Source organism: Schistocerca nitens, chromosome 6, assembly GCF_023898315.1.
Source record: "Schistocerca nitens isolate TAMUIC-IGC-003100 chromosome 6, iqSchNite1.1, whole genome shotgun sequence".
NCBI classification, from domain to species: domain Eukaryota; kingdom Metazoa; phylum Arthropoda; class Insecta; order Orthoptera; family Acrididae; genus Schistocerca; species Schistocerca nitens.
Genome location: NC_064619.1, coordinates 518,994,128 through 519,019,020, shown reverse-complemented (window position 1 = coordinate 519,019,020; position 24,893 = coordinate 518,994,128). Strand labels below are relative to the sequence as shown.

Below are 24,893 nucleotides of genomic sequence, written 5' to 3'. Positions count from 1 at the left end.
CAATATTTCATGCGTTCTACTTTAATGAGCCTTCTTCCAGAACAATGAAAGAATTTACAGTTGTAGCTGGACGAAAGTTGGTTCACCACAACAGTATTACTTTAGTTAAAGAGGGAATAATTCAAAAGCATATGAACTGCTTTTCTATATCTTTATTAGTCTCTGGGCAGAGATGCTACATGAGAAATTTACGCGTCTTTGCGATAGTAATGTAGATTTCTATAAGATGGCAAAAGGGGCAATGATATTCGACTTGAGTAGTTTCAAAACGCAGGTGCGTTGTAACAACTACAGTGCGTTCAATAATTACAGTAAGCTTAGTCTCCCCAGATTATCAAAGCACTGAAACTACGTTAAACCCATTTACAATAGCATGTAGGCACACTTAAAATCCGTTGCGAAGTTCTTCGAATGACAAAGTCATCTTTTTTGGAGCTGTATCTGTGGTATCAATTACAAACTGCAACACGTTAATACTGAATTACGAAGATTAAAAATGGAGCATGTCAAACAAGGCGCTGTTGTATCGTAAAAAAGAAGTGAAATAGAGGCTTTTTGTGTTTACTTTTGTCATTTGTTAACAAATAGTATGACTTCCAATTGTGTCCTGCTTATTCTAGCAAAAGTGTCTTATAAAGGAGACAATGCACTCACGAGTATAATTAAAAAGTAAATTCGCTTCAAATGATACTAAGTAACTAGAACTTGTGTCCCTTCTTGAAGGCAAAATGTGACGTGGAACGCTGAAGTTTGCTTCACTACATATAAATACAGTGTTTTAAATTACTGTTAAACAACAGACTTGCTGGACGAGACGTAATTAAGAATAGCTAAATTGATTATGATTGGAAAGTATAACTAGTAGAAGAAAAGCATAATCACTCAACCGCAAACTGCTCGCTGAGGTATTTATTTTCTGGAAATTCTGAAATGGTGAACTAACTCCCACTACTTTTTCTTGTATTAGAAAATGCAGAGGGATTTTTCCTTCTATTCCGTTGTCACTGTTCGATGCAACTAAACGAAAGACGAAAAAAAAAAGAAAATATTTATCTGATGTTACGCGTAAGTACACTGTACTGCATCGATTGCTGACCACTCGAGAAGCTGAAATCAGGGTCCAAATAGGGTTGCAAATCATAACAGTCAGATAGAGTCATACGCCACATTGGCAACATTTAATTACTTCATAAGAATAAATGTTTTCTGCTTACGTGCAGCGGCGAAGGTCAGCCTCGTAGTCTTTGGCGATGCGACGCATTGCAGATGACGCTGGGGTTGTAAGTCTCTTTTATCGTGATTTCGAGAGCGAATACTGAACTGGTAACAGGCCACTTCAGAACACGGCGAAGCTTGCTCCGACTTACCTGAAACAAGCAAAGATGACGTAAGTTTTTATATATTTACTTATAATGGAAAATTATAATTGTTATTTCTTAACAAACTGTGTGTAATCTTCGGACGTCTGACGGGCAGTAACGAGAGAAACCAACAGATAACACAGATGACAGCTTTAAAAGGACGAGTGGAGGAACTGCCGACCATATTTAACGAAGAATCAGAACTATCGCTTATCTAGATTTTCTGTTTTAGCCGTACCAGACGCGAACGCAGACTATTGTCTTAAGTGGGGATTTACTCTTCGTACTAACAAGGGGAGGCTGTGACGTTCGGATCACGGCTGTACTTCAGATTTTGTACTTTAAACTTAGTAGTCCATTAGGAAAACATAATGTGCAACTAGTAAGACGTACCACTCAGGCGTTTCGGAAAAAATCGCAAGAGAATTTTTAAGGGTGATCGGGTGAGATACCGAGAAATGGCTTTGCGCGTGGACGCTTCGGTCTGCAGACACAGATTTCTAGGAAGAGTGACAGGTTTGCAAAACCCAAGTCAAACACCGATAAATAAAGGCTTAAAAAACTTTATTCAATAATAGAGTTAGTTACAATACGTTGGGATATGAGGATAATGTACGATTAATGGTCGGATGTGGCTTCGACGCTGCAAGACGCAGGATGATATTTTTCTACAGACACGGAAAACATAAATTAAAACGGCATCTACTATAACGAATGAATGCAGTGTTCCCACGTGCACAAGAAATCGTCAGAGTTTCTAAGGAAAAACAAAGCTCTTTGACAGTTTGAAAACTTTCTCTTTTTTCTGACAGTGTGGGTAGAAACAGTGCGTTAACGCAACATTTTCGTAAATGGAGGTGACAGAAATTGGCGATGTACGGTTGAATGTATTTTAGTAGCGACTTCACGAGAAGTAATTTCTCGTTAGTTGTCAGTCGAAAATGAACAAGTCAGTTGGCATTTGATAAAGTTTTTAACTTGCCTGTATAAATAAAAGTCGCTTAATATTTGATGTAATAAGAAAAATTAGTAAACAATGAAATAACATTGGAAACCCCAAAAAAGTTTATGTAAATACACATCTTTTCATCATATTACCTTTCAAATGTAATATGTACGAAATAATATGACTGGTGTTGAAAAAAATGTAAGTTCAAAAGCCCAACTCGTTATCTGGGTCGCAACGCACCGGACACCGTTGACGCGTAAAACTTCTCTGGCCTTAACTACCTGCACATCATGTTGTCCTAATGTACTACTAAAAGTGTACAAAGTTTAAAGTAAATCCATGGTCCGAACGTCGTGGCCTCCCCTTGCAATAAATTTCGTCACGTCTCATGCTTCGATAAACAGCTTCAATCTGCCTGTACACGAATCTTAAATTCGATATATCTCCTACATACATTGCTGGACTAGCTTCAGTGAGAGATAGGATGCACTGCGCGTCTAGGCACGAGATTTCATTCCGCGCAATTTTAGAATATCAGCTTTTTTGCAGCGTGCACCTTGCGGCTCATAACGCATTACCTGTCATATTTTCTGCCAAGAGTGGTAGTTCATAAGAAGTTGATGGTTTGAGCAGAGTCATTAAAGGTGCTCCAGTTGCTTATTGCATCGTTGCCCCCCCTCCCACCCCGCCCCCGCTCCACCAATATTTTTTGATAAGCAGTTTCGATTTTTTGCGCCTTAGTTGACAAAAGTAACACCGTTGAACGAATATATCCAAGCTTAATTAATTATACACACGAAAAGCTGTGAGCTGTGCCGCAGTAACAACTGATGCTTTGTAGGATTTACTAATATGCCAGTAAATCAAATACATCTATATTATCCACTAAAAAGACAGTATTCTGAGTTTTAATGAACTGCGTTAGTACGACTATGAATGATTAAGGAGTGGGGTGGATAAGCACGAATCTGCTTGGTTTTGCTGTAAGTTTTAGTAAGAGGGATGGCTAGGAGACTGACGGCTAACAATCGAACGCCACGCGACAATCGCTTAAAGTCTGGTATTGGTATAACAATAATCAGAGCATCTATGAAGATGAATTGCTACGAACAGAGTTCGCGGCAAATTACCAGTAGCCGGCTGAGGTGGCCGAGCGGTTCTAGGCGCTACAGTCTGGAACCGCGCGGCCGCTACGGTGGCAGGTTCGAATCCTGCCTCGGGGATGGATGTGTGTGATATCCTTAGGTTGGTTAGGTTTAAGTAGTACTAAGTTCTTGGGGACTGATGACCTCAGAAGTTAAGTCCCATAGTGCTCAGAGTCATTTTGAAATTACCAATATTGTCTTTTCTTAACAAACAAAGGAATGATTCAAAGAAAAAAATTCATTGGAAAATATATCCCAATTTATTCATTTTTGCCACTGGAATGTGGTATCGAGCAAGTCAAGCAGAATTTAATTTGAAATATATTCAGTTTGAAACAGTTTCCATAGTTCGTTAAGACGCAACAGATAATTTTCTAATAATCTTACACGCAGCGATGAAAAAATTTGCATATTAATAACAAATAACTTTTTTTTACTCTCTACTCGCAAAATTCGTTCTAGTCCAGGCTTAAACTGGCACGCTTTAAGAGTTTTAAGTCTGGTCTGAGGCGCCAACAATGTTCCAAAATATGGTTTTAGGGCCTGATTTATTCGACGTTTTTCAAGGGGATCTGCCGTTTAGATCCCCTTATGATCTATACTCGATGTATTGAGTCCTCGTCCCCAGTAACTTAGTGCAAGTGACGCGCAAGGTGTTTTACCAAATGGAAGCCTCCGAGACTGTGCGCCCCGGCGGGAAATGTCGAAATCTATGGGACCCTCTGGCGCTCTGCTGCTCTCATTTTGGTCTGAGGTCGAAAATACGTCGTATGGCAGCGCAGTGAGCGCGACGGCCACGGCGTGAGCACGGGGCGCCGGGTAACGGTACAGCGCAGTAGCGCGCGTGGCCACTGGCTGTCTCCTCCGCTGGCAGCGCGCTGCGTTCCCACGTCACGCCGCGAAGCCGCGGCCAGCGGAGAACACGGGCCCCGCGACGAACTTGTGACGTCACACTAGCCGGCTTGTCCGCCACGCTTCGTGAACACTCGGCTCCGTGCAAGGCCCACAGGAAATCAATATGAAATTGAAAAGATTCCCACTAATGGTCTTAATTTTGTCGTGTGCTATCGAGAGCTTGCATGCATTTAAACGAGCAGTCAAGAATTAAACTCGGCTCCCCGCAGTGCTGACACTAGTAACGTTAAGCGTGCCAAATTCAAGGTGCTGCTGAACGCTCAGGAACGATGCGACTTGTGCATACGGTACGTGGGCCCCGGCGTCGTATACGCGATCGCAACGCACTCCAGCGGCAGTTGAGGGATGTTTCTAGTTCGTAAATCACACTGTTTACTCAACGGGCCAGCGTAAAATTCCCACGTTAGCTCTATTAAAACTCACATTTCCTCCATCGTTCACGAAAAGGGAAGTACTATGTCCAATCAATAAGGACACAGGCTTATAAAACTTCCATTACAAACAGTGCGGTGCAAATTTGGAATACGAGGGTTGTTTTTTAAGTAAGGGCCGTTCGCGCGTATAGTCCCGTAGTTTGCGCGGACGCCGCAACAAGCCACCGCGCCAATTGCCGGCATCTTTCCCGTTCACACTGATGCAAGTTGCAGCTCTGTAGCTGACGTGTACGCATCGCTGTGCTACTTTATAATGTTTATGGCTTGAATGCAATGAGTGAAGGTAAAGTGCGTCAATGGGTTCGAGAGTTTAAAAATGGCCGTCAAAACGTCCATGAGGAAGAACGCTCAGGCCGGCCCTCTGTGATCACTGATGATTTGGTGGCTGCAGTCGAAACAAAGATTCGTGAGGACAAAAGATTCACAATTTCCACTCTTTCTTTGGAATTTCCACAAGTTTCAATATCGGTTTTGTACAAAATTGTGTCTGAAAACCTAAACTTTAAGAAACTGTGCTCTCGGTGGGTACCCAGACTCCTCACAGAGGACCACAAAGGGAAGAGATTTGCCACTTCAATGGACTTTTTGACTCGTTACGAGGAAGACGGGGATGACATGTTGAGTCAAATTGTCGCTGGAGATGAAACATGGGTATCCCATATCACTCCCGAAAGCAAGCGACAATCGATGGAATGGCGACACACAACCTCACCCGTCAAGGTCAAATCCAAACAGACGCTGTCAAAGCGCAAGATTATGGCAACTGTGTTCTGGGACCGGCGCGGTGTTTTGCTAGTGGACTTTATGCCACGAGGAACGACAGTCAACTCAGATGCCTACTGTGCAACTCTAAAGAAGCTCCGCAGAGCAATTCAAAACAAAAGGCGCGGCATGCTGACAAAAGGAGTTTTGCTCCTGCACGATAACGCTAGGCCTCACACCTCTCAAAAGACTCGGGATTTGATTGATACTTTTGGCTGGGAAGTTTTGGACCATGCACCATACAGCCCCGACCTTGCTCCTAGCGATTTTCACCTTTTCCGGTACCTGAAACACCATCTTGGCGGGCAGCGCTTCAATGACGACGATGAAGTGAAAGCAGCCGTGAACTCTTGGCTGTCGGAGCAGGCGGCCGAATTCTTTGAAGAGGGAATTAAGAACTTAGTTGTACGGTATGACAAGTGCTTAAATAAACAAGGCAACTATGTAGAAAAATAGGTAAAAGTGTGTAGAATCAGAAAATAAAAGTTTTTTTACAAAAGTATTTGTATCTTTTTTAAAAAATAAAAACGGCCCTTACTTAACAAACAACCCTCGTACTTCTCCGCATAAGAATAATACATAATGTTTATTATTTCATCATTCCCACATTTTAGTAAAACCCCAAGGTCAGTCTTACTTGATCACTGTTCCTACCCAGTAGCAGAATCTTTGCAACATGTGAATTACGAAGTGCAAAAGAAAAAGGAGCAAAATATCTTTATACAAGTAGCGGAAGCTGTCTAGTAGATTAAGGCAATCGAACAGTCACCCCTCAAAAAAAGGTGAACTTATATTTGCATAACATCAAATATTATAGTGTATACTTATATTAAACTAATAATAAAGTATCAGAAACTAATAAAAACGCGAATGTTAGGGAAAAAAATGGAAGGTGTGACTCTACTCATTACGCTTTTTTTTCTTTTTTTAACTCATTTTGTTCGCTTTTGTCCGTTGCATGTCCTCGGGGCGGACGTCGTAAGACACCCGTTAAAGTTCGTGGTTGATCGATTAACTCAGTTTTTTTATTACAGAGGGCAGCTAATTCTCTGACCGAACACGCTGAGCTACCGTACGACTGATAGTTTCTTACTCCATGCTGGAAACCGTAATCGTTGATAATTACTAATTGAAATTTAATTTTAACAAATTGTAGCAAGAACAATGCGTTTTGGGTGGATCTTCAGTGTGCCGGTGCCTTCAAATAGCCTACTCTCATAATACGCAAGTTACAATAATTCTTTTGCCACGAATATGATGTTTCTCATTATTTTATTGGAACGGATCACACAGTTAACAACGGGTTTTCCAGTGATTCTCAATTTGCTAGTGCTCAGAAACGGCATATATACATATAGGCTTGAAATGAATGCCAATATGGCGCCTCACAACTCTGTACTGAAGAGAGACGGCGTGCGTGTGACGTAGGTGGCGTTGTGCCATCTCATTGGTCAACGCTCAGACGCACGCTCAGAATATCTGACATGCCAGATATTTCTCTACACGTTCGGAAAGACTTCCGAACGTGCTATTCCGCGCCATGACGTCAGAACCTCGGCACGCTCAACGCTCAACGTTCGGATGCACGGTCCGTGTGCCGACGGCTTGAGACCAGCAGTGTCACGTGCCCTGACGTGCGCGCAGTGGTCGACCACTGCGACACCTATTTTCGTAGTGATACCATCCCACCAGCGGTTAATTTACGCGTTTTCCTCGCGGAATGAAATTTATACGCCCGCCAGACAACTACCCTTAATATATAAGGTGATAAATTCGACGTCGTTATTTTAATGCGGCGCGAGAGACGGATGTCTGCGAGCGACTGGCTGGCTCGCGAGCGAACGGGAATGAATGGCTCTTCTGCTTAGCGTCACTCGACCTGTGTTCGCTGAAGAGGTGGATAGTCATTTCTGAAGCGCGATGCTTCGTTTGTCGCCTACGATAACCACAAATACTAATCTACGTGCATCTCGTTGCTAGTCAGTTACAGATGAACCGCATCGACAGCCGAGCTAAGTAAACTCTCGTGTATTGAAATTTCCCGGCAGATTAAACTGTATGTCAGACTGAGAATCGAACCTGGGACCTTTGCCTTTCTCGGGCAAGTGCTCTACGGACTGACTATCCTAGCACGACTCACGATCCGCCCTCACAGCTTTACTTTCGCCACAACCTCATCTGATAGTCTCACAAAGTATGCAAGAGGACGTCTGTGAAGTTTGAATGGTAGGGAATGAACCACTGGCGGAATTAAATCTGTGAGGATTGGTCCTGATTCGTGTTGAGATAGGGTTCGGTGAGCTGCCTGGCACAGGGTTTTAGTCTTCCAAGAAATCACAAAATCAGCGCACACACCGCTGCAGAGAGAAAATTGATTATGGGAACTCAGGGGTACGTGGTTCGAATAACGGTCGTGAAAAAAGTTTTGTTGTCAGTACTTACTCAGCAAGAAGTCCCCATTAACTAGACATTGCGCTTGTATACTTTGTTAAAATGTAAGTAAAATGGAACATTAGTGACCGGAAAAAATATTGAAATAGAAACAATACCGCTGTTTAGACTAAGGATTTTGGGGGAAAGATGGAAGATCCCTCCTAAGTACACACAATTGGGAACAAACCTTGCTGCTTTCCCAGGCTACTATGATTTTACATGAAGCAACAGAGCTCACTGGAATCTGAGTGGCAAAAAACTAAAGTGCTACAATTCCCTGCGTGCATACTTGGATTCAGGGTGACTTTTCGGTACATGCAGAAAAATCGCCTGTAGAAAGTACACAAGACGATACAAACGAAAATTTGTCTTTCGTTTTATTCTTTGGTCAACGGTTCAACTTTCAGCAACTTTCAAAGGTGCTGGTGTCTAATAAACATGTGCTTTAAAATGCATGCCTTAATAGCTGTGAGCATCTGTTCATCTTCGATACTGTGAAACACATATCTTCTTCAGCAAACTCCTTGGTTTCCTTATGTTTGGAGTAGGTATTATGGAGGAACACAAAGAAAATATTCATTATTTATGGGCTCTAAAATGCATACCTTAAGAACTATGGGCAGTTGTTCAGTGGAAGAGATGTTTTTAACAGTATCGGAAATGAACAAGTGCTCACAGAACATAAGGTATGCAGTTTAGAGCCCACATTTACTAGACATTTTTTTCTTGTTTGGTTTGTACTACCACCTCTGAAAGTTGCCTACCGTGCAACCTTAGTAACGACATACCGTTACGTGTGTTCCACGTCAGCTATTTTATTTTAAAACTTTCAACTTGGTCATTTCCGGACCAGGTTCCCTTACCTCTAATTAATGATTAATTTACGTCTCTCCATCGTCCCTGAAAGTTTGTAACGTCATCTCGCGATCATCCTGCATAATTTCTACACTCTAAGTTGAAATTAGTTCCAGGATTCTTCCCCACGCCCTAGCCTCTTTGCTTCACAGCGAATGCTATCGCGTCTCGGGGGGCTGCCTTTGGTTGTACGTCAAATGCCGAAACTGGGAAGTCTCTTCCAAATATTCGCAACTGTCAATATTCTTTACCTCACTCCCAGCTCGAGTTTTAACTGAAATAAAGTTCTAAAACAGACGGCACATCTGACGAGGAGTGCCATCACGCAATTACCCAGAAACTTCGCTCTGTGGAAGAGCAGTCAAAATAAGCAAACCCGTATCTCGGCTTCTCCGCAGATAATCGATCGTTTCTGAAAAAAACAACGGTCAAAGTTTTCGATGTACTTTATATGCCTTTTACCGTGTAGGGGGTGGAGATCTCTTCTAAACAGCACGTTGCAAGGCATCCCAGATATGCTCAATAATGGTCATGTCTGGGGAGTTTGGTAGCCAGCGGAAGTGTTTAAACTCAGAAGAGAGTTCCTGGAGCCAATTTGCAGCAGTTCCGTCTCATTGTCCTGCTGGAATTGCCCAAGTCCCTCGGAATGCACAATGGACATGTATGGATGCAGGTGATCATACAGGATGTTTACATACGCGTCACCTGTCAGAGTCGTATCTAGATGTATCAGGGGTCGCATATCACTCCAAGTGCACACGCCCCTCACCATTACAGAGCCTCCACCAGCTTGAACAGTGCCCTGCTGACATGCAGGGTCCATGGATTCAAGAGATTGTCTCCATACCCGTACACGTCCATCCGCTCGATATAATTTGAAACGAGAGTCATCCGACCAGGCAACATGTTTCCAGTCATCCCAGCATTGAAATCTGCAGCACTTTACGAAAGGGTTGCACTTATGAGCGATTCTCTTCAGTCGTCGTTGGTCCCGTTCTTGCAGGCTCTTTTTCCGGTCGCAGCGATGTCGGAGATTTGATGTTTTACCTGATCGTGATATTCACGTTACGCTCCTGAAATGGTCGTACGAGAAAATCCCCAATTCTTCGCTACGTCGGAGATGCTGTGTCTCATCGCTCGTGCGCCGACTATAACTCCACGTTCAAATCTTTATAACCTGCCATTGTAGCAGCAGTAACCGATATAACAACTAAGCCAGACACTTGTTGTCTTATATAGTCGTTGCCGACCGCAGCGCCGTGTTCTGCCTGTTCACATATCTCTGTACTTGAATACGCATATGCCAGTTTCGTTGGTTGTTCAGTGTATAATGTATGTATGTTTGTATGTATGGTATGGTATGTAGTATGGTATTTTCTGGCATTACAGTCTTTTTAAATTCCCATATTCTCGTATTTCATTCTCATATCACTTCTTATGTTAATTCTTACGTTTTATTCTTACGTCTTTCTTCATGAAGATTTTGTGCATTGCCTTGAATGATATCGGTGGTAGAAACATTAGAAATATGGAAATTTCGAACACAGTGAGCAGCGCGCGAAGGGAGGTTCGCCGCAGTGACAGTTTCTTCGCATGACTATTACTCCGGAGGAGGGAACGTCGTTTACATCACTGAAGAATTGGCACTAATTTAGCGGCAAACCACGCATAACCGATCATTTTTCCGAAAACTGGCGATAGCAATCGTTTATGAATCACGATACACTGCAGGAATTTCACCGAAGACAGGTTCAAATAATTTTCTCATTTATTTAGTTTTTTAAACTCTTTCACCAGACAGACATGTAGTAGGCGAATTATGACAACGCCGCTTCAACAACATTCGTCTAGTAATCTTCTACAGACATGGGTAGATTATTGAAAAAAATAAAATAAAATAAAAACAATAATCTCATTTCCAACCGCAACGCTAGCAATGTGTCAACACTTCGTCTGAACTTACTGTGTGCTAAAAGGTACATAAATTACAGTGGAAATTTGAACGTAGTTTTATCAGAAATGGTCCAGTATCTGCGGATAAGCTGAGACACGAGTTCGCTTATTTTGGTCCCTCTTTCACTGAACGAACTTTCTGAGAGATCGGGTGACGGCACGTGCCGTGTTCTGCTCAGGTGTACGAAATGAAAGGTTAAGGGAAAGACAGAGGAGACGCATTATTCACCTGGTTTCCCGACCACCGAAAAAAAACTATCTAAGCATTACCGACAATCGAACCCGGCTCCTCCGTTTGGTAGTATGCGCGAGTGTGACCGCCCAGCTACATGTTAGGGAGAATTCAAACGGTTCATATGTAGCTCGCTTCGAACTACCCACGGAGCAGCAGCGCCAGCACCGGGGTCTGCCCTCCGTCTTGAGTAATGACAGGCGTCTGAGGGCTGTCATAACGCTTCAGACGCCGCACCGAGATGCGCTGCCAGCGCTAACACGGCGCCGCCGGCAACAGGACGAGCAAAACCGCAGCACTCAGTCATAAGTCAACGCCGGCGAGAATGAGATGTTTTAATAAGCGGCCGTAAACACGCGCCGCGTCCCACAAAGCAAATAATCGCCGGCCCCGGCGTCAGTGTTTTGAAAATATATCAGCCGCGTGTGGCGCCGAGACGCGCCGCTCCGCTACAAAGCGACGCCGACGCCGACGTCTGCGCTGGCAGGCCGGCGCTGTCCTGCGTGTTATTTCGTCCGTGATGTCTGGAGATCACTGCGACTGTTCATAGTTATAACGATCAAGTGGCTCCCGGTCTAATGCGAGCTTCTAGATTTGATGCCACTTCGGTGTGGCGGGCTTGTCCATCTCGCTGCTTATTTCTTCGGACAGCTGCTCATTCGGCTAACCGCTAGTCCACCGAGGTGGAAAACTGCTAACCGTCTCACTTTCGTTAAATTACTGATCTACGTCCCTTTAATTACTTTTGTACGCGGACCTATATTTCTTGTACAAATTACATTTCTTCCTTTTATATTATGATCAACTTTTTTAAGTATATTACAGGTATTTGAAATCCGTATGTGCAACTGCTGAAAACTGTATTCATTTTACCATAGCCTTTCCTTTTCGTTTAATTAATTTAAAACATCTATAGCAGTAGGGAGCGAAATACACCCTACAAAAAAATGTGAAGCTCGTGAAAATGTGAAATTCGCATTTCCAAATATGGATGATATGAAAGGAGAACATCTTGAACAAGAACTAGAAGATTATAAATAGCCGGCCCGTGTGGCCGACAGTCCGCTGTTAGCAGCGGTGGGGCAAGGTCGCCGTGCCTGTGTCCCCCTGTTAGCGCACCGCGCGCGCGAGTGTTTACTGTTTACCTTCCGCTGCGGCGAGTGTCACGCGTCCGTGTCTCGGTAGTACCATGGCACACTCGTATCGCAAGTCCACCATTAAGATCACATTTCAAGCGGACTATGCAAGACCTCGAGCACTTGACTTTGAACGTTTCATCCGGGAAGAACTTCATATTGCACCTCAAGACATCACTGGGATCCACTTTTCTATAACACAAAGTGTCGTCTACATAAAAATGATCAATGAAAAGGCGTGCACTGATGTTGTGTGTCGACACGCTCATGGACTTAAATTCAAGCATTCTGATGGTCACATAGGAACTGTCACGATCGACCACGCTGGATTAGGCCTTCGCACTCTGAGGGTCTTCGAGCTGCCATTCGAAGTCCCGCCAGATGTTGTGGTGACAGCTTTCAAACCATACGGCAACGTGCTAAGCCACTTGGCTGAAGAATGGCAAACGTTTGAAACGTACCCCGTCTTAAATGGAGTGCGACAAATTAAGATTGAACTGACGAAGCATGTGCCATCCTATTTAGTAATTGGCGGCTGCAGAGCCATTGTCATGTACGACGGACAACCGAGTACTTGCGCCGGCTGTGGCCAGGAAGGACATGTCCGATCGGCCTGCATTCAACGCCGACTGACTCAGACACCGGTTGGTGAAGTTCCATCCCCGGCGACGCCTACTTCACTCCCCATCACTTATGCAGCGGCTGCAACCGCAACAGCTGTTCCTGCCCAGGATCGTAACACCTTATTGCAGTCAGTGGTCGATGACAGTGTGGCGGACAGCATATCCCCCTCTACGACGTCATCGGTAGACTTGCCTCAAGACGGTGATCAATTGTGCCACCAAGACGAACCTAAAGAGAAGATGGAAGTAGAAACTGAAATTGTCCCGACCTCTGCCTTCCTACCAATGGAGACCGCATCAGATGATTGTCGCCCGCACTCTGACACAGAACAACATGTCCGGAAACAACGGTCCCCTCGAAAACGCAAGAAACGGCGCCATACGCCATCCGATGATTGCCTGCTTCGGATGTGTGACCCGGACGAACATCCGGAGTCGGACGACAATCAGGACTCTACCACCACAACTCACCCTTCCCGTCACGATGCTACGGCGGATACAATTTCTGAGCCTCAGTCTGACAACATCACTTCTGCTACTGAACATGCGCGCGAGCGCTCTACTGACAGCACTCATCAACAGTTACCAATTGCTGCATCTGATTCTTGGGCGGATGATGTCGAGGATGAGCCACAGCACCAGGAGGATGCAGAAGGCAGAGATGCTCCCTCGGCTGTACCCAGCACCGACCAACAACAGTGACTAAGGCTGTATCGTCAGCCTCTGTGGGGCCGCCCCTGCCGCCCACACCTGGCCTCCTACACAACCCAGTTGCCGACCTGGCTGACCAAACGTACCGTCTAGCGACGATTAACATCAACAACATACGTGCCCGACATAAACTAAAGATGCTACAGGACCTGCTCAACGCAGCAGACATCGACATTGCGCTCCTTCAAGAGGTGTATGTCACAGACTTCAAGGGACCCTATGGCTACAAGACTTGGGTCTCACACGCGTCTGCAAATGTCAGTGGTGTGGCGATCCTCCTCCGCGAAGGTATATCCGCAGAAGACGTAGAGTATCTCCCTGACGCCAGAGGCATGGCTCTTACTATCCAAGGAGTCAAACTTATTAACATCTATGCACCGTCAGGATCTGGTCGGCGTCGCGAACGATCCACCTTTTTCGCTCATACAATCACGCCCCTCTTTATGGGCCGTCAGGACGCCTTGATAATGGGAGGGGACTTTAACTGTAGCCAAGCACCTAAGGATCAGTTACCACATCATTCTCCCTGCGCAGAACTTACGACAATTATAAATAATCTTCAATTGGTGGACTCGTGGGAACATGTTTGTGGCGATCGGCCCGGATTTACTCACTACACCAGCCATTCGTCCAGCCGCATCGACCGGATTTACATCTCGCGCTCCATAGCGGTGGGGACAAGAGCTGCCGAAGTTTGGCCCACAGCTTTTTCTGACCACGAGGCCTACATCTGCGCTATTACCCTCGGCCGCCAGAAGGTATGGCACAGCCGTGGTCCTTGGAAGTTGAACGTCGCCCACCTCGCTTCTCAGGAATGCCGCCGCCTTATAGAGAACACGTGGGACTCTTGTAGCCGCCGGCGTGGTACCTACCGGTCTACACTGTCGTGGTGGTTACTCTGCGCCAAACAAGCCCTCCGGAAGACCTTGATAGGCTACGGCCGAGATGTTGCAGCATGGAAGAGACATACCATCGACTTTTACTACAGCATCTTAAGGGAATGTACAACACTGCCGTACTCACCTGCACGGCAGGTGACGGTGAACCGTGCCAAGGCACAGATCATCAGATTAACACGTTGCCACCTTGAGGGTGTGATCGTCAGAGCGCGCACTCAAGACAGAGTGGCCCAGGAGGAACCGTCTATGTACCACGTCATTGCAGAACGACGGCGCCGACGCAGGACACTGATCCACGCTATCACGACGGAAGACGGACGACGCCTTGATACCCAGCGCGACGTAGGAAACGCCCTTCATGCTCACTACACTAGGCTGTACTCGGAACATCGACATCCCCCAGAGGTGATCGCCGAAGTCTCTCAACTGACTTATGGCTCGATCTCTCCGATAGCGGCGGCGGATTTGACTGCAGATGTAACGGAAGAGGAAATCATTGAAGCAATACAGGCTGGGGCTGCTCATAAGTCCCCGAGACCTGATGGCCTTCCTCTGGAATTTTACCGGACGTATCAACAATTGCTGGCACCAGCATGGACTGATATTTGCCACGATCTTATGTCTCCCACGACGCAGATACCTGGGGCCTTCCTAGAAGGACTGATTGTGCCTATACACAAACCACGAGGCGGATCCAGGATCAGTGACTATCGGCCCTTGACCTTACTCAACAGTGACTTCAAGATTTTCACCCGGCTTCTGGCGGCACGCCTAAAGCGATCAGTACGATGTGTTCTGTCGCAGGACCAGGCATCGTTAGGTGGTGACCATAATATTCGCACTGCATTGTGCCGATATAGAGATATGATCGCGCTAGCCAAAGCTCGCCAACTGCCAGGAGTTTTGGCCTCACTCGACTTTAGCCAGGCCTTTGACAGAGTCGACCACACATTTTTGATGGAGGTACTGCGACACATGGGGTATCCGGACGTCATAGTTAATGTACTGATGCGTCTCCTACGCGGCGTGACGTCCAAGGTGTTATATAATGGCCGTCTTACACCGCCGATACAGATCCAGCGATCGGTGCGACAAGGCTGCCCTATTTCGGCGATATTGTACGCCCTCGTCTTGGAACCACTCCTCTGCGGCCTCCGACAACGCCTGACTGGAATGTCCCTTGGTGGACACACTTTTTGCTGCACTGCCTATGCGGATGATCTGGTACTCCTTCTTCACAATAATGACGAAGTCCGTGCAGCACTGGCGTGGGTGGCGACCTACGGCGCGGCATCGGGGAGCCATCTCAATCTCCACAAATCACACGCCCTGTCTATAGGCAGAGGCCTACCCGACGAGAGTGTCGCACCGCTAAGAATCAGTGACACAATCCGCTGTCTTGGCATTGATTTCACATCTGACATGAAGCGTTCAACAGCCCTTAACTACAGGCGTTTATTGAATCAGATGAGAGCAGGAATAAGTGACCACCGACTGCGACATATAGACCTCCTGCAACGGACACGATATGCTAACGTCTATTTGGCGTCACGTATCCCCCATTTTGCACAGATACTCCCCGTACCACCTACCCTGGCTCACCGCATGTTGGCGGTTTTGGGATCCTTTGTTAATATGGGCATGTTATTTAAGATTCGTTACGAGTCCCTAACCCTCCCGAGGAGCAGAGGGGGTTTAGGCCTTTGTCATGTTCAGAACAGAGCGAAGGCCCTGTTCGTCAGCTGTCACCTGCAACTGTGGCGACGAAGTCCGACGTGCCTCACAAGTCTCTTACTGGAAGCCTTACGACCAATCTCACTCGCACCCCCTGTGATGATATCGGACATCCCAGCACCTTTCTTCTACATTAGCCAGTTCTTCCCTGAATTAAGCTACATCCGCACCGCACTACTACCCACACGCTTGATGATGACGAGGGCGGTATATGCTGCCATGCAAATGAACAGGACGCCGAATGTGATTGAAAGCAAACACCCCAACACCAAGTGGCGCGCTGTGTGGCAGGCAGTGAATGCCACCACCCTTGATACTAACGTGCAATCTGCATGGTACGTAACTGTTAATGGGAAACAGTTGTGCCAGTTCCGCCTACATCACATCCACCTAGCTGATTCACCCTTGTGTGCCACATGCCAAGTGACTGATATGGATGAACATCGTTTCGAATGCGGGTCGGCAAAGGACGTTTGGTATTTGGTGCGTCAGATATTGGCTTTTCTCACACGCACGACTCCCGACAGGATAACTACCCGATCACTTCTTTTCCCCGATAAGATTTATTTCCCAAGAGCAAAAACGAACTCTGTGACGTGGATCAGCGACCACGCTGTTCACTACCTCTTCGGTAATGGCGAAAAGACAGTACCCGATTTTTGGTATTACCTCAACGAACGACATTGTGCGATCGTCAAGAACCCTAAATATGGGCAATATTTTTCTAACTTTCTTTGGAGCGCATTCCATAATCCGCCTCGCAGCTGGATTATCGATGACATGAGAAGATAACCATAGCACCTCTTCCCAGTTCCTTTTTTTTATGAGATTGAACAAACAACGGAAACAACACAGCAACGAGAAGACAGTCATCGAAAAATTCGCAGCGGGCTATAGTATGGAGCATCCTTTGTCGTAACGGGACGACTTCCTATTATTCTGTTTATGTAGCCGAAGAGGAACGGCCTTCCTTTTATCCATGTGTATAGAAAATAAAATAAAATAAAAAAAGCAGAAAAACAAACCTTCCAAAATCATTTTTCCCTTTTTTCATTTTTGTTCAAAAACAAAAAAGTGGCTAGGATAGCTGAAAAAAAAGTGGTCGCGTTGTTGGACCATAAAGCGGAGGAACCGCGTTTTTTTTTTTTTAAAAAAAAAGCGGCTCTAGGCGCGTCAGTCTGGAACCGCGCGATCGTTACTGTCGCAGGTTCGATTCCTGCCTCGGGCATGGATGTGTGTGATGTCCTTAGGTTAGGTAGGTTTAAGTAGTTTTAAGATCTAGGGGACTGATGACCTCAGAAGTTAAGTCCCATAGTGCTCAGAGCCATTTGAACCATTTTTTGAGATTATAAATAAATAAATGAATGTTCTGTATAGTGCACGCAAATAAATTACATTTATTTGAAGTTTGAGATACTCACGTGCAAGAAAAGCATTCTTTTTTTTTCACCTTTCGATAAATTTATCTTAAGTGTATGCAAGTAATACACAAAAGAATGCGAAGGAAACTAAGGTTCTGATAGATAGCTATCTGGATCGTTTTCGTAAAGATAAATTCAACAGTGAGACAGCTGTCACTGGGATCGGGAGTGTAATCAAGACTGACGAAAAATCGAGACACCCTTATAAGATTCATCGACATAGAAAAAAGGGTCAACTGTGTAAAACAGGGCAAGGAGATCGAAATTCTGAGAAAAATGGGGTAAGGTAAACGGAAAGATTGTTAATGTACACTGTGAACCAGGACCACGAGGGAAAATAGGAGTGGAAGACCAAGAACGAAATGCTCGGATTGTACAGCGTGCAGTCTTTCGCTTCTACTTTTTATGTATCGAAGAACAATGGTAGAAATGAAAGAAAAGTTGAAGAGTGGGATTCTCACTGAAAGTGACGAAGAAATGCAGGAGCTGTTGAACGGACGAACAATCTAATGAGCGCAGAATGTGGATTGAGAGTGAGCCAAACAAAGGCGAAAGTAATGAGGGGTACCAGAAATACTAACATAAAAATTGGAGACCATGAAGTAGACGAAATGAAGGAATTCTGCTAGCTTGGAAGCAAAAAACACATGACTAAACAAGCAAGGAGCGCATGAAAAGAAGACTAGCACAGGCAAAGAGGGAATTTATGACCATAAGAAGTCTACTACTACCGAACATCGGCGTTAACTTGAGGAAGAAAATTCTGAGGATCTGCTTTTGGAGCACAGCGTTGTGTGACAGTGAGTCATGGACTGTTAGGAAAAACGGAAAAGAAGTGAATGGAAACGTTTCGGATGCGATGTTATATAACGAAGTTGAAAATTGGGTAGGCTGATGACATCAGGAATGAACAGGTTCTCCGCAGAACTGAAGAAGAAAGGAACGAATGAAAAAACAAACTGACTAGAAAAAGGGACAGGATGACTGGACATCTGTTATGGCACCGGGAAGTAGCTTCCAAGGTGGTAGAGGACGTTGTGGTGCGCGGGAAGACAAGGGAGTGGAATATGTTCAAGAAATAATGGACAATGTATGGTGCAAGTGGTACTCTGAGATGAAGAGGTTAACATAAAAGACAAATTCGTAGCGGGCCGTATCAAACCAGTCAGCAGACTGATGGCCCAAGAATGCAATTGAGCACCTATATTCTTCCGTAATAAAGCGGAATGAATAGGCAATTTTCACAAGAAATGCTTGCTTAGTTTCCAAACTAGTTTCACCAAAATAAATCGATGATGCGACGCAACAGACTGTCGACAGTACTTTGCGGTTAATACCACAGTGTTTAGTGACTTCAGGACAGGGCAAACGACGGCAGGGTGGCAAGACAAGACGCCCTGCTGGCGAGCTTCTGTGGAGAAGATTAGGCCCTGCGGCGGGCTGATACGAGGCCGTGATTCAGTGCGGCTGCGGCAAAGCGCGCTGGCGCCAGTAGCACGTGCTCGCCGGACATTCCTGTGGCGCCAGCGCGCCGTCGCGCTGTTTAACACGGCGCGCACCAGCGCGGCATTCTTCTCTGGTAAAAATTACGCGGCAGCCGAGCTTCTTTCCGGCGCTATCGAACTAGCTCTTTCATAGTTTGTGCACACCGACGACGACGTTAAAATAACTACAATGATTAATGTTAACCGTGGTTCAACTATTGTTACTCCAAGTCTGTAGATAGGATTTCAGCGGGCCCGACTGCCACACGGCGGACCCGGGGTTTGCTCCGTAGAAAAGAACTTGTTGGGAAGACTAAAAGCAGTGTGAATCACATTTCTAATGTCGCGTCCGGGTATGACCTCATCCAGGCAAATAAGTGAAAGAAATATGAAATATGCACATACGCAGGCCAGTGGGGGCAGTATTATGCTAGACGGACATTCGGTTGGGCTTCCGTGGGACTGGGACTTGCGTAAGTAACCGAAGGCACCATGAGAGCTGTTGATTACGTGAGCTTACCTGCGGATTACCTGCGATCTATTCATGCTTGATGTCTTCCTCAACGGCGACAGAATTTACGCCAGGATAACTGCATGATATCGTGCAACAGTGGTTTGATGAGAAAGATGGTGAACTCGCGTTAATATTTCGATCACGAAATTCGCCAGATTCGAATCCGATGGCTGTCGGGCGCTAGTTCGTCATGTAGAGAACAGCGGTTCGTAATTTACGGAAAATGAGTGACATTTCTTTAGATGTTTGTTGCCACATACCTCCGGAAACTTAAGTAGGACTTGTCACAACCATGCCACGCTGAGTCGCTGTTATATTTGGTGCCAAGGGTGGAAAAACACGCTACTAACCAAAGGTCATAATGGTTTGGCTCATCAGTGTATTGTTCAAGATACAAATTGAAAATACTTCTAATCCTCTTATTCTGAATAGTTTTCGGGGTGTGTCCCTCGGTTTTAAGGCAAGTACAACCACTGGAAATTCCTTTCCAGATATACCGGACTAATCTTCTATCGCAGTTCTAGTTCGATGGTAATAGGTAAAAATATTGCAGTTCTCCAATGGGCCAACATCACAAACAGTCTCTCGTGTGCAAGAGAGGAAAAAATTTAACGAAAAATAAAATGTAACAAGAGTTGTGGCATGATGTAAATCAAATGAGAGCAAACGGCTACACGTTTAAACTGAACAAAGTTGACAGACTTACTTGCCAGATACTGCGAACCTACGAACATTATCTTTTATACTACACTTGACAAAAGGGAATCGATGACTGACGGATTTATAACCCAGTCTGAAGCCGAACTACCATTCTACGTGCTATCTTTTTTTAAGTTGCCATGCGACTTGAATGCAGCGTGAGAAGGCGAACGCTATTCCCCCTAACAAACGATCGTGGCCACATCAGATCGTCGCCTGTTCCCTAATGTTTATTTCGTTACCTGAGCCGCGTCGAACATCTGTGCGCCGTCCTGAACTCGCGCCGAACGGCGGATCGAATTACATCGTTGCACTTCCTGCGCACCTGCAGTATTTTTCCAGCCGTCGGAAGCGGATGAAGCGTAAAACAAGGAGCAGGCGAATAAAATTTACTCTGTTGCGCATTAAATGAAGCTTTTTTAGGTCTATTTGCCTTTGAGTACTGCGAATAACGGTAATACGAAAGTACTGCTCCTGACTCCTTCTGATGAAAATGACGCAAATTACTTACGAACATTTTTGCAGGAAAATGTGCAGTTTTCGTATAATTTGTTTTAGTTCTAGATATACCAAATTTTACAGTGCCTTGCCATAAGCTGGCAGCTGTCCTTGTCTGGTTTCAATCTATAGTTCCGTTTGTTAGCATTACTGTAGTTCCCCCTCATAAAAGACGTTTATTTGTGTACAGAATAGCACAAGAATAAGTAAACATACTAAGAACTGGACTACACAAAGCCAGTAATTACCACTTCTCTCCCACTTATTTAATTTCTTCGAGCTGCCTATTTCCGACAGCCTCCGGCCCTTCTGTTACTGCTTGTGTATGCGTTTTTGCAAAGCACTTGGCAGCGAGCCACTTCATTTCTGTGCCTCGTGTCTGCAAATACATTTCAGAGAGAAATGAGCCTTTGGGATGAGAAGGGCACGCCGTTAAATAGTTTACGTTTCCAATTCCAAGAAAATGCGAGTGCGCCTGAGAATCCGAACGAGTTTCGTCGGGAGCAATGCATCGCGCGAAGGCCGAGAAAAGACAAACGGACTTGAGACTTACTTGAAACTTTACTTTAAATGGCACCATTTCAAGAGTACACCTGTAAGTGATGACTATTGTGTATACGCAGTTCGACCCAGGTAATGGTCAATTTGTCAGAAGTCGAGAGAAAAAAAACGTGCTATTTTCGACGAGCAAAACTGACAGCTGGCTGTAGCAAGAACGGCTGCAGGGTGTTAATTGTTGCTCTAGCTCGCTCGATGCTGTCAGCCTGATCAGCAAATTATATCCGTTTAAGACAGTTGTTTACCCTGATGGGGGATTATATTATTGTATGTATTCTCTAGCTAGCGTTGGAATTCATTACCACAAAATGTATTTTGTTTGGAAGTAGGAATGTGGTGTCTCATAATTTTTGAAAACCAGATGCTGTGCTATTGTCATAGGGTAAAACTCTAATCTCTTCGTAGTGTTTCATAGAATGAGTGAAATAAGATTATGAATGGTGATTGGTTCATCGGACTGTCACTTTCGTTGGCTCCCATACTGTTATTTGAGTAGGCTGTGTGCCCGCTCTAGGTTATCCCCCCCCCCTCCTCCTCCTCTCATCCAAACCCCTCAACAACACTACACTGCACTGCACAAACAGTCGTCGTCCACCAACACACTCTTATCCGTAACAGGTCGGAGTAAAACGACGGCAAGCCACGTCCACTACCAACTTGACGACGTTATTAATGAGCGATTCGCTGGAACGGACTACTCAGCAGCATCCCTATCAGCAGTGATCATTGTAGTGACTCAGTAGAACACGAGAAGCTTTGAGGAGCATGTTCATCTGAAGACATGAGACAATGACGCCTCCCAACAGACCAGCCTGGTTTTGACGAAGGAATGAACCATCCCGACATCAGCGTGAACGGATGTAGTGAAACCACGAAAACCTAAGTGAGGATGGCCTGATCGGATTTTGAACTATGGATCCTCCGAATACGAGTTCAGCTTCTAAACTACTCCATCATTTCTCTCGTTCAGTGCTGATCCATGATGAATCCATGGTAGACTAGAGGTTGCAAAGATTTGACGGAGAACAGTCTTATGCATCCACGTTTCTCTCATCAGTGCTCTGTGCAACTGAGATCATTTGTCTACACCATCTCGGCAAGGTCAAACGCTGATCCATGATCATTCAGTTGTAGCATACAGTTAACAAAGGTTTGTCGAAGAACAGGTCTATGCATCTACATTCCTTTCATGAGCGTTCCAGAGGAGCAACTAATATCATGGACCATAGCGAGAAACCAGGTATGGTGATGTCCGTGGATAGTTCGTTTACCCTAAACAGTACCCAAGAAATGAGGAAGTGCACTGGCTTGCAGAATGTAACGCTGTTCATTGAAGATCTGTAGACGAATCAATGGATCTGCTTCATTTGCTACTCTTGTCATTTGCTCTTGAGCTTAGACAGCTGTAGAAGTATTCCATTTCATTTCGCGTACTCATATCCCACAGGGAATCTTCGGTGCCCCAGTTCCATTATGAACTAAGGCTACCTATTGGTGACCCGGTAGGTGAAGGATGCGACTCTTTTCAGGGTCTAAAGCGTCATTGTGCATTTCACGCAGATTACACAGCAGCTGTAGACAAAGTGAGAAGCGAATTAAAATTATTAACGTTTTTATTGTATTGAACACAGCTTAAAGGCGATTGCTTAAACCCTTGCTTAATTTTCGAGATTTTGTGAAACGTGAAATCCCGGAACTTGACCTAATGTCAAAAATTCGAATTTTATATCACTCGGCGCAGGAAAATAAACATTCAGAACAAAAAAAAAAGAAAATAAAACACACATCACAGTATATAAATCTATATTTATTTAGAAAATTTAAGTATGAAACAGCGTTATCAGCGGCTGACGAAGTTTGAAAGGCGCTTCATTGCACGTTTCCATTTGGCCGGATGGTTGAATCGTGCAATATCCACATTCTTGGGACATTCATATATGACAGTGACCTGACGTTGGGTTGCATGAGAACCAAAGGACAAACATACTCGCCGTCAAGGATCCGACTGACGACGCCCGACCACCCCTAGGGAGGATAGTCGTATTGTGCACCAGCCACATAGCAATTCCCTCACTTCTGTGCCTGTCATTGGAGAAAAAGTATTCTGTGTCATTCCGCACCACTGGTCGGGGACACGCAGCGGCCAGACTAGGGAATTACTGTCCAACGAAAATCAAAACATAAACGTTTGCTTTTGGAGTTGTGCCATGGCCGGGACGCATTGTGTGCAGCAAAAACCTGTTTTGCGCAACTGTCGTGAGTGCGGCAGCGACCTCAGGAGGGATTTCACTCCCCCAGTGTTTTGGAGAGGCACAAAGGTGTTACTCCTGGCTTCACGGCGTGGAGAGTCATAATGTATGACTACACGTCACGGTAGGTAGTGATTGAGGGAACTCTGACAGCACAATGGTACGTCACAAACGTACTGCATCTTCATGTGTTGCCTCTCCTGCGATAGCATCGTGGTGTCATTTTTTGACAGGACTATGGTCGTACACGTACGCACGAGTCTCTACGAACTGTCTGAGTGACGCTGAGGTATCCTCGTGGCCAGCAAGATACCCAGTTCGCACGTCGAGTTGTTAACCAGCTGTGGAGCCACCTTGCCTCAGGGGAGGATACAACGGCTTTACGACACCCTTAAGAAGCGTATCAATCCATGTATCCAGGGCAGACTGGGTGCGACGTCGTACTGATAAGTGACCTCATACTTGCAATTTCTTCGTAAATTTTACTAGATTTTGTAATTACAGCATCAGATACAAGGGTATCGTCAGGAGTGGCCCAGGGAAGTGTGATAGGTTCAAATGGCTCTGAGCACTATGGGACTTAACATCTGAGGTCATTAGTCCCCTAGAACTTAGAACTACTTAAACCTAACGAACCTAAGGACATCACACACATCCATGTCCGAGGCAGGATTCGAACCTGAGACCGCAGCAGTAGCGCGGTTCCGGTCTGAAACGCCTAGAACCGCTCGGCAGTGTGATAGGAGTGCTGTTGTCATTTATATATATATATATATATATATATATATATATATATATATATATATATATAAATGATTTGGATGACAAGGTGGGCAGCAATCTACGGTTGTATGCTTATGATGCCGTGATGTACGTAAGGTGTCGAAGTTGAGTGATTATAGGGAGATGCAAGACGACTTAGACAAAATTTCCAGTTGGTGTGATGAATGGCAGCTAGCCCTGAATGTGGAAAAATGTAACTTAATGCTGATAAGTAAAAAGATCAAATCTGTAATTTTCGGGTACAGTAAGTATCCTGCTTGATTCAGGCAAGTCGTTTAAATATCTGGGCACAGCCTTGCAAAGCAATATGAGGTGGAACGGGCATGTGAGAATGTGGGTCGACTTCGGTTTGTTGGGAGAATTTTAGGAAAGAGTGCTTCAACTGTAAAGGAGACCGCATATAGGACGCTGGTGCGACCTATTCTTGAGTACCACCGGAGTGTTTGGGATCCGTACCAGGTCGGATTGAAGGAAGACATTGCCGCAATTCAGAGGCGGGCTGCTAGATTTGTTACCGGTAGGTTCGAACAACGCGTAAGTGTTAC

General features: G+C 45.2%; 1 protein-coding gene across 2 annotated transcripts in view; it reads right to left on the bottom strand.

Moving 5' to 3' along the window:
• The window catches only part of LOC126262290 (homeotic protein spalt-major-like), a 587,215-nt gene that overhangs the window by 323,336 nt on the left and 238,986 nt on the right, over positions 1–24,893 (bottom strand). The window contains exon 1 of one of the 2 annotated variants that reach the window (XM_049958814.1): positions 1,215–1,335. The exons of the other annotated variant lie outside the window; for it this stretch is intronic. The gene's annotated coding sequence lies outside the window, so the exon portion shown is untranslated. Of the gene's footprint in view, positions 1–1,214; positions 1,336–24,893 lie in introns of those variants that run through there. 2 annotated transcript variants of the gene reach the window in all.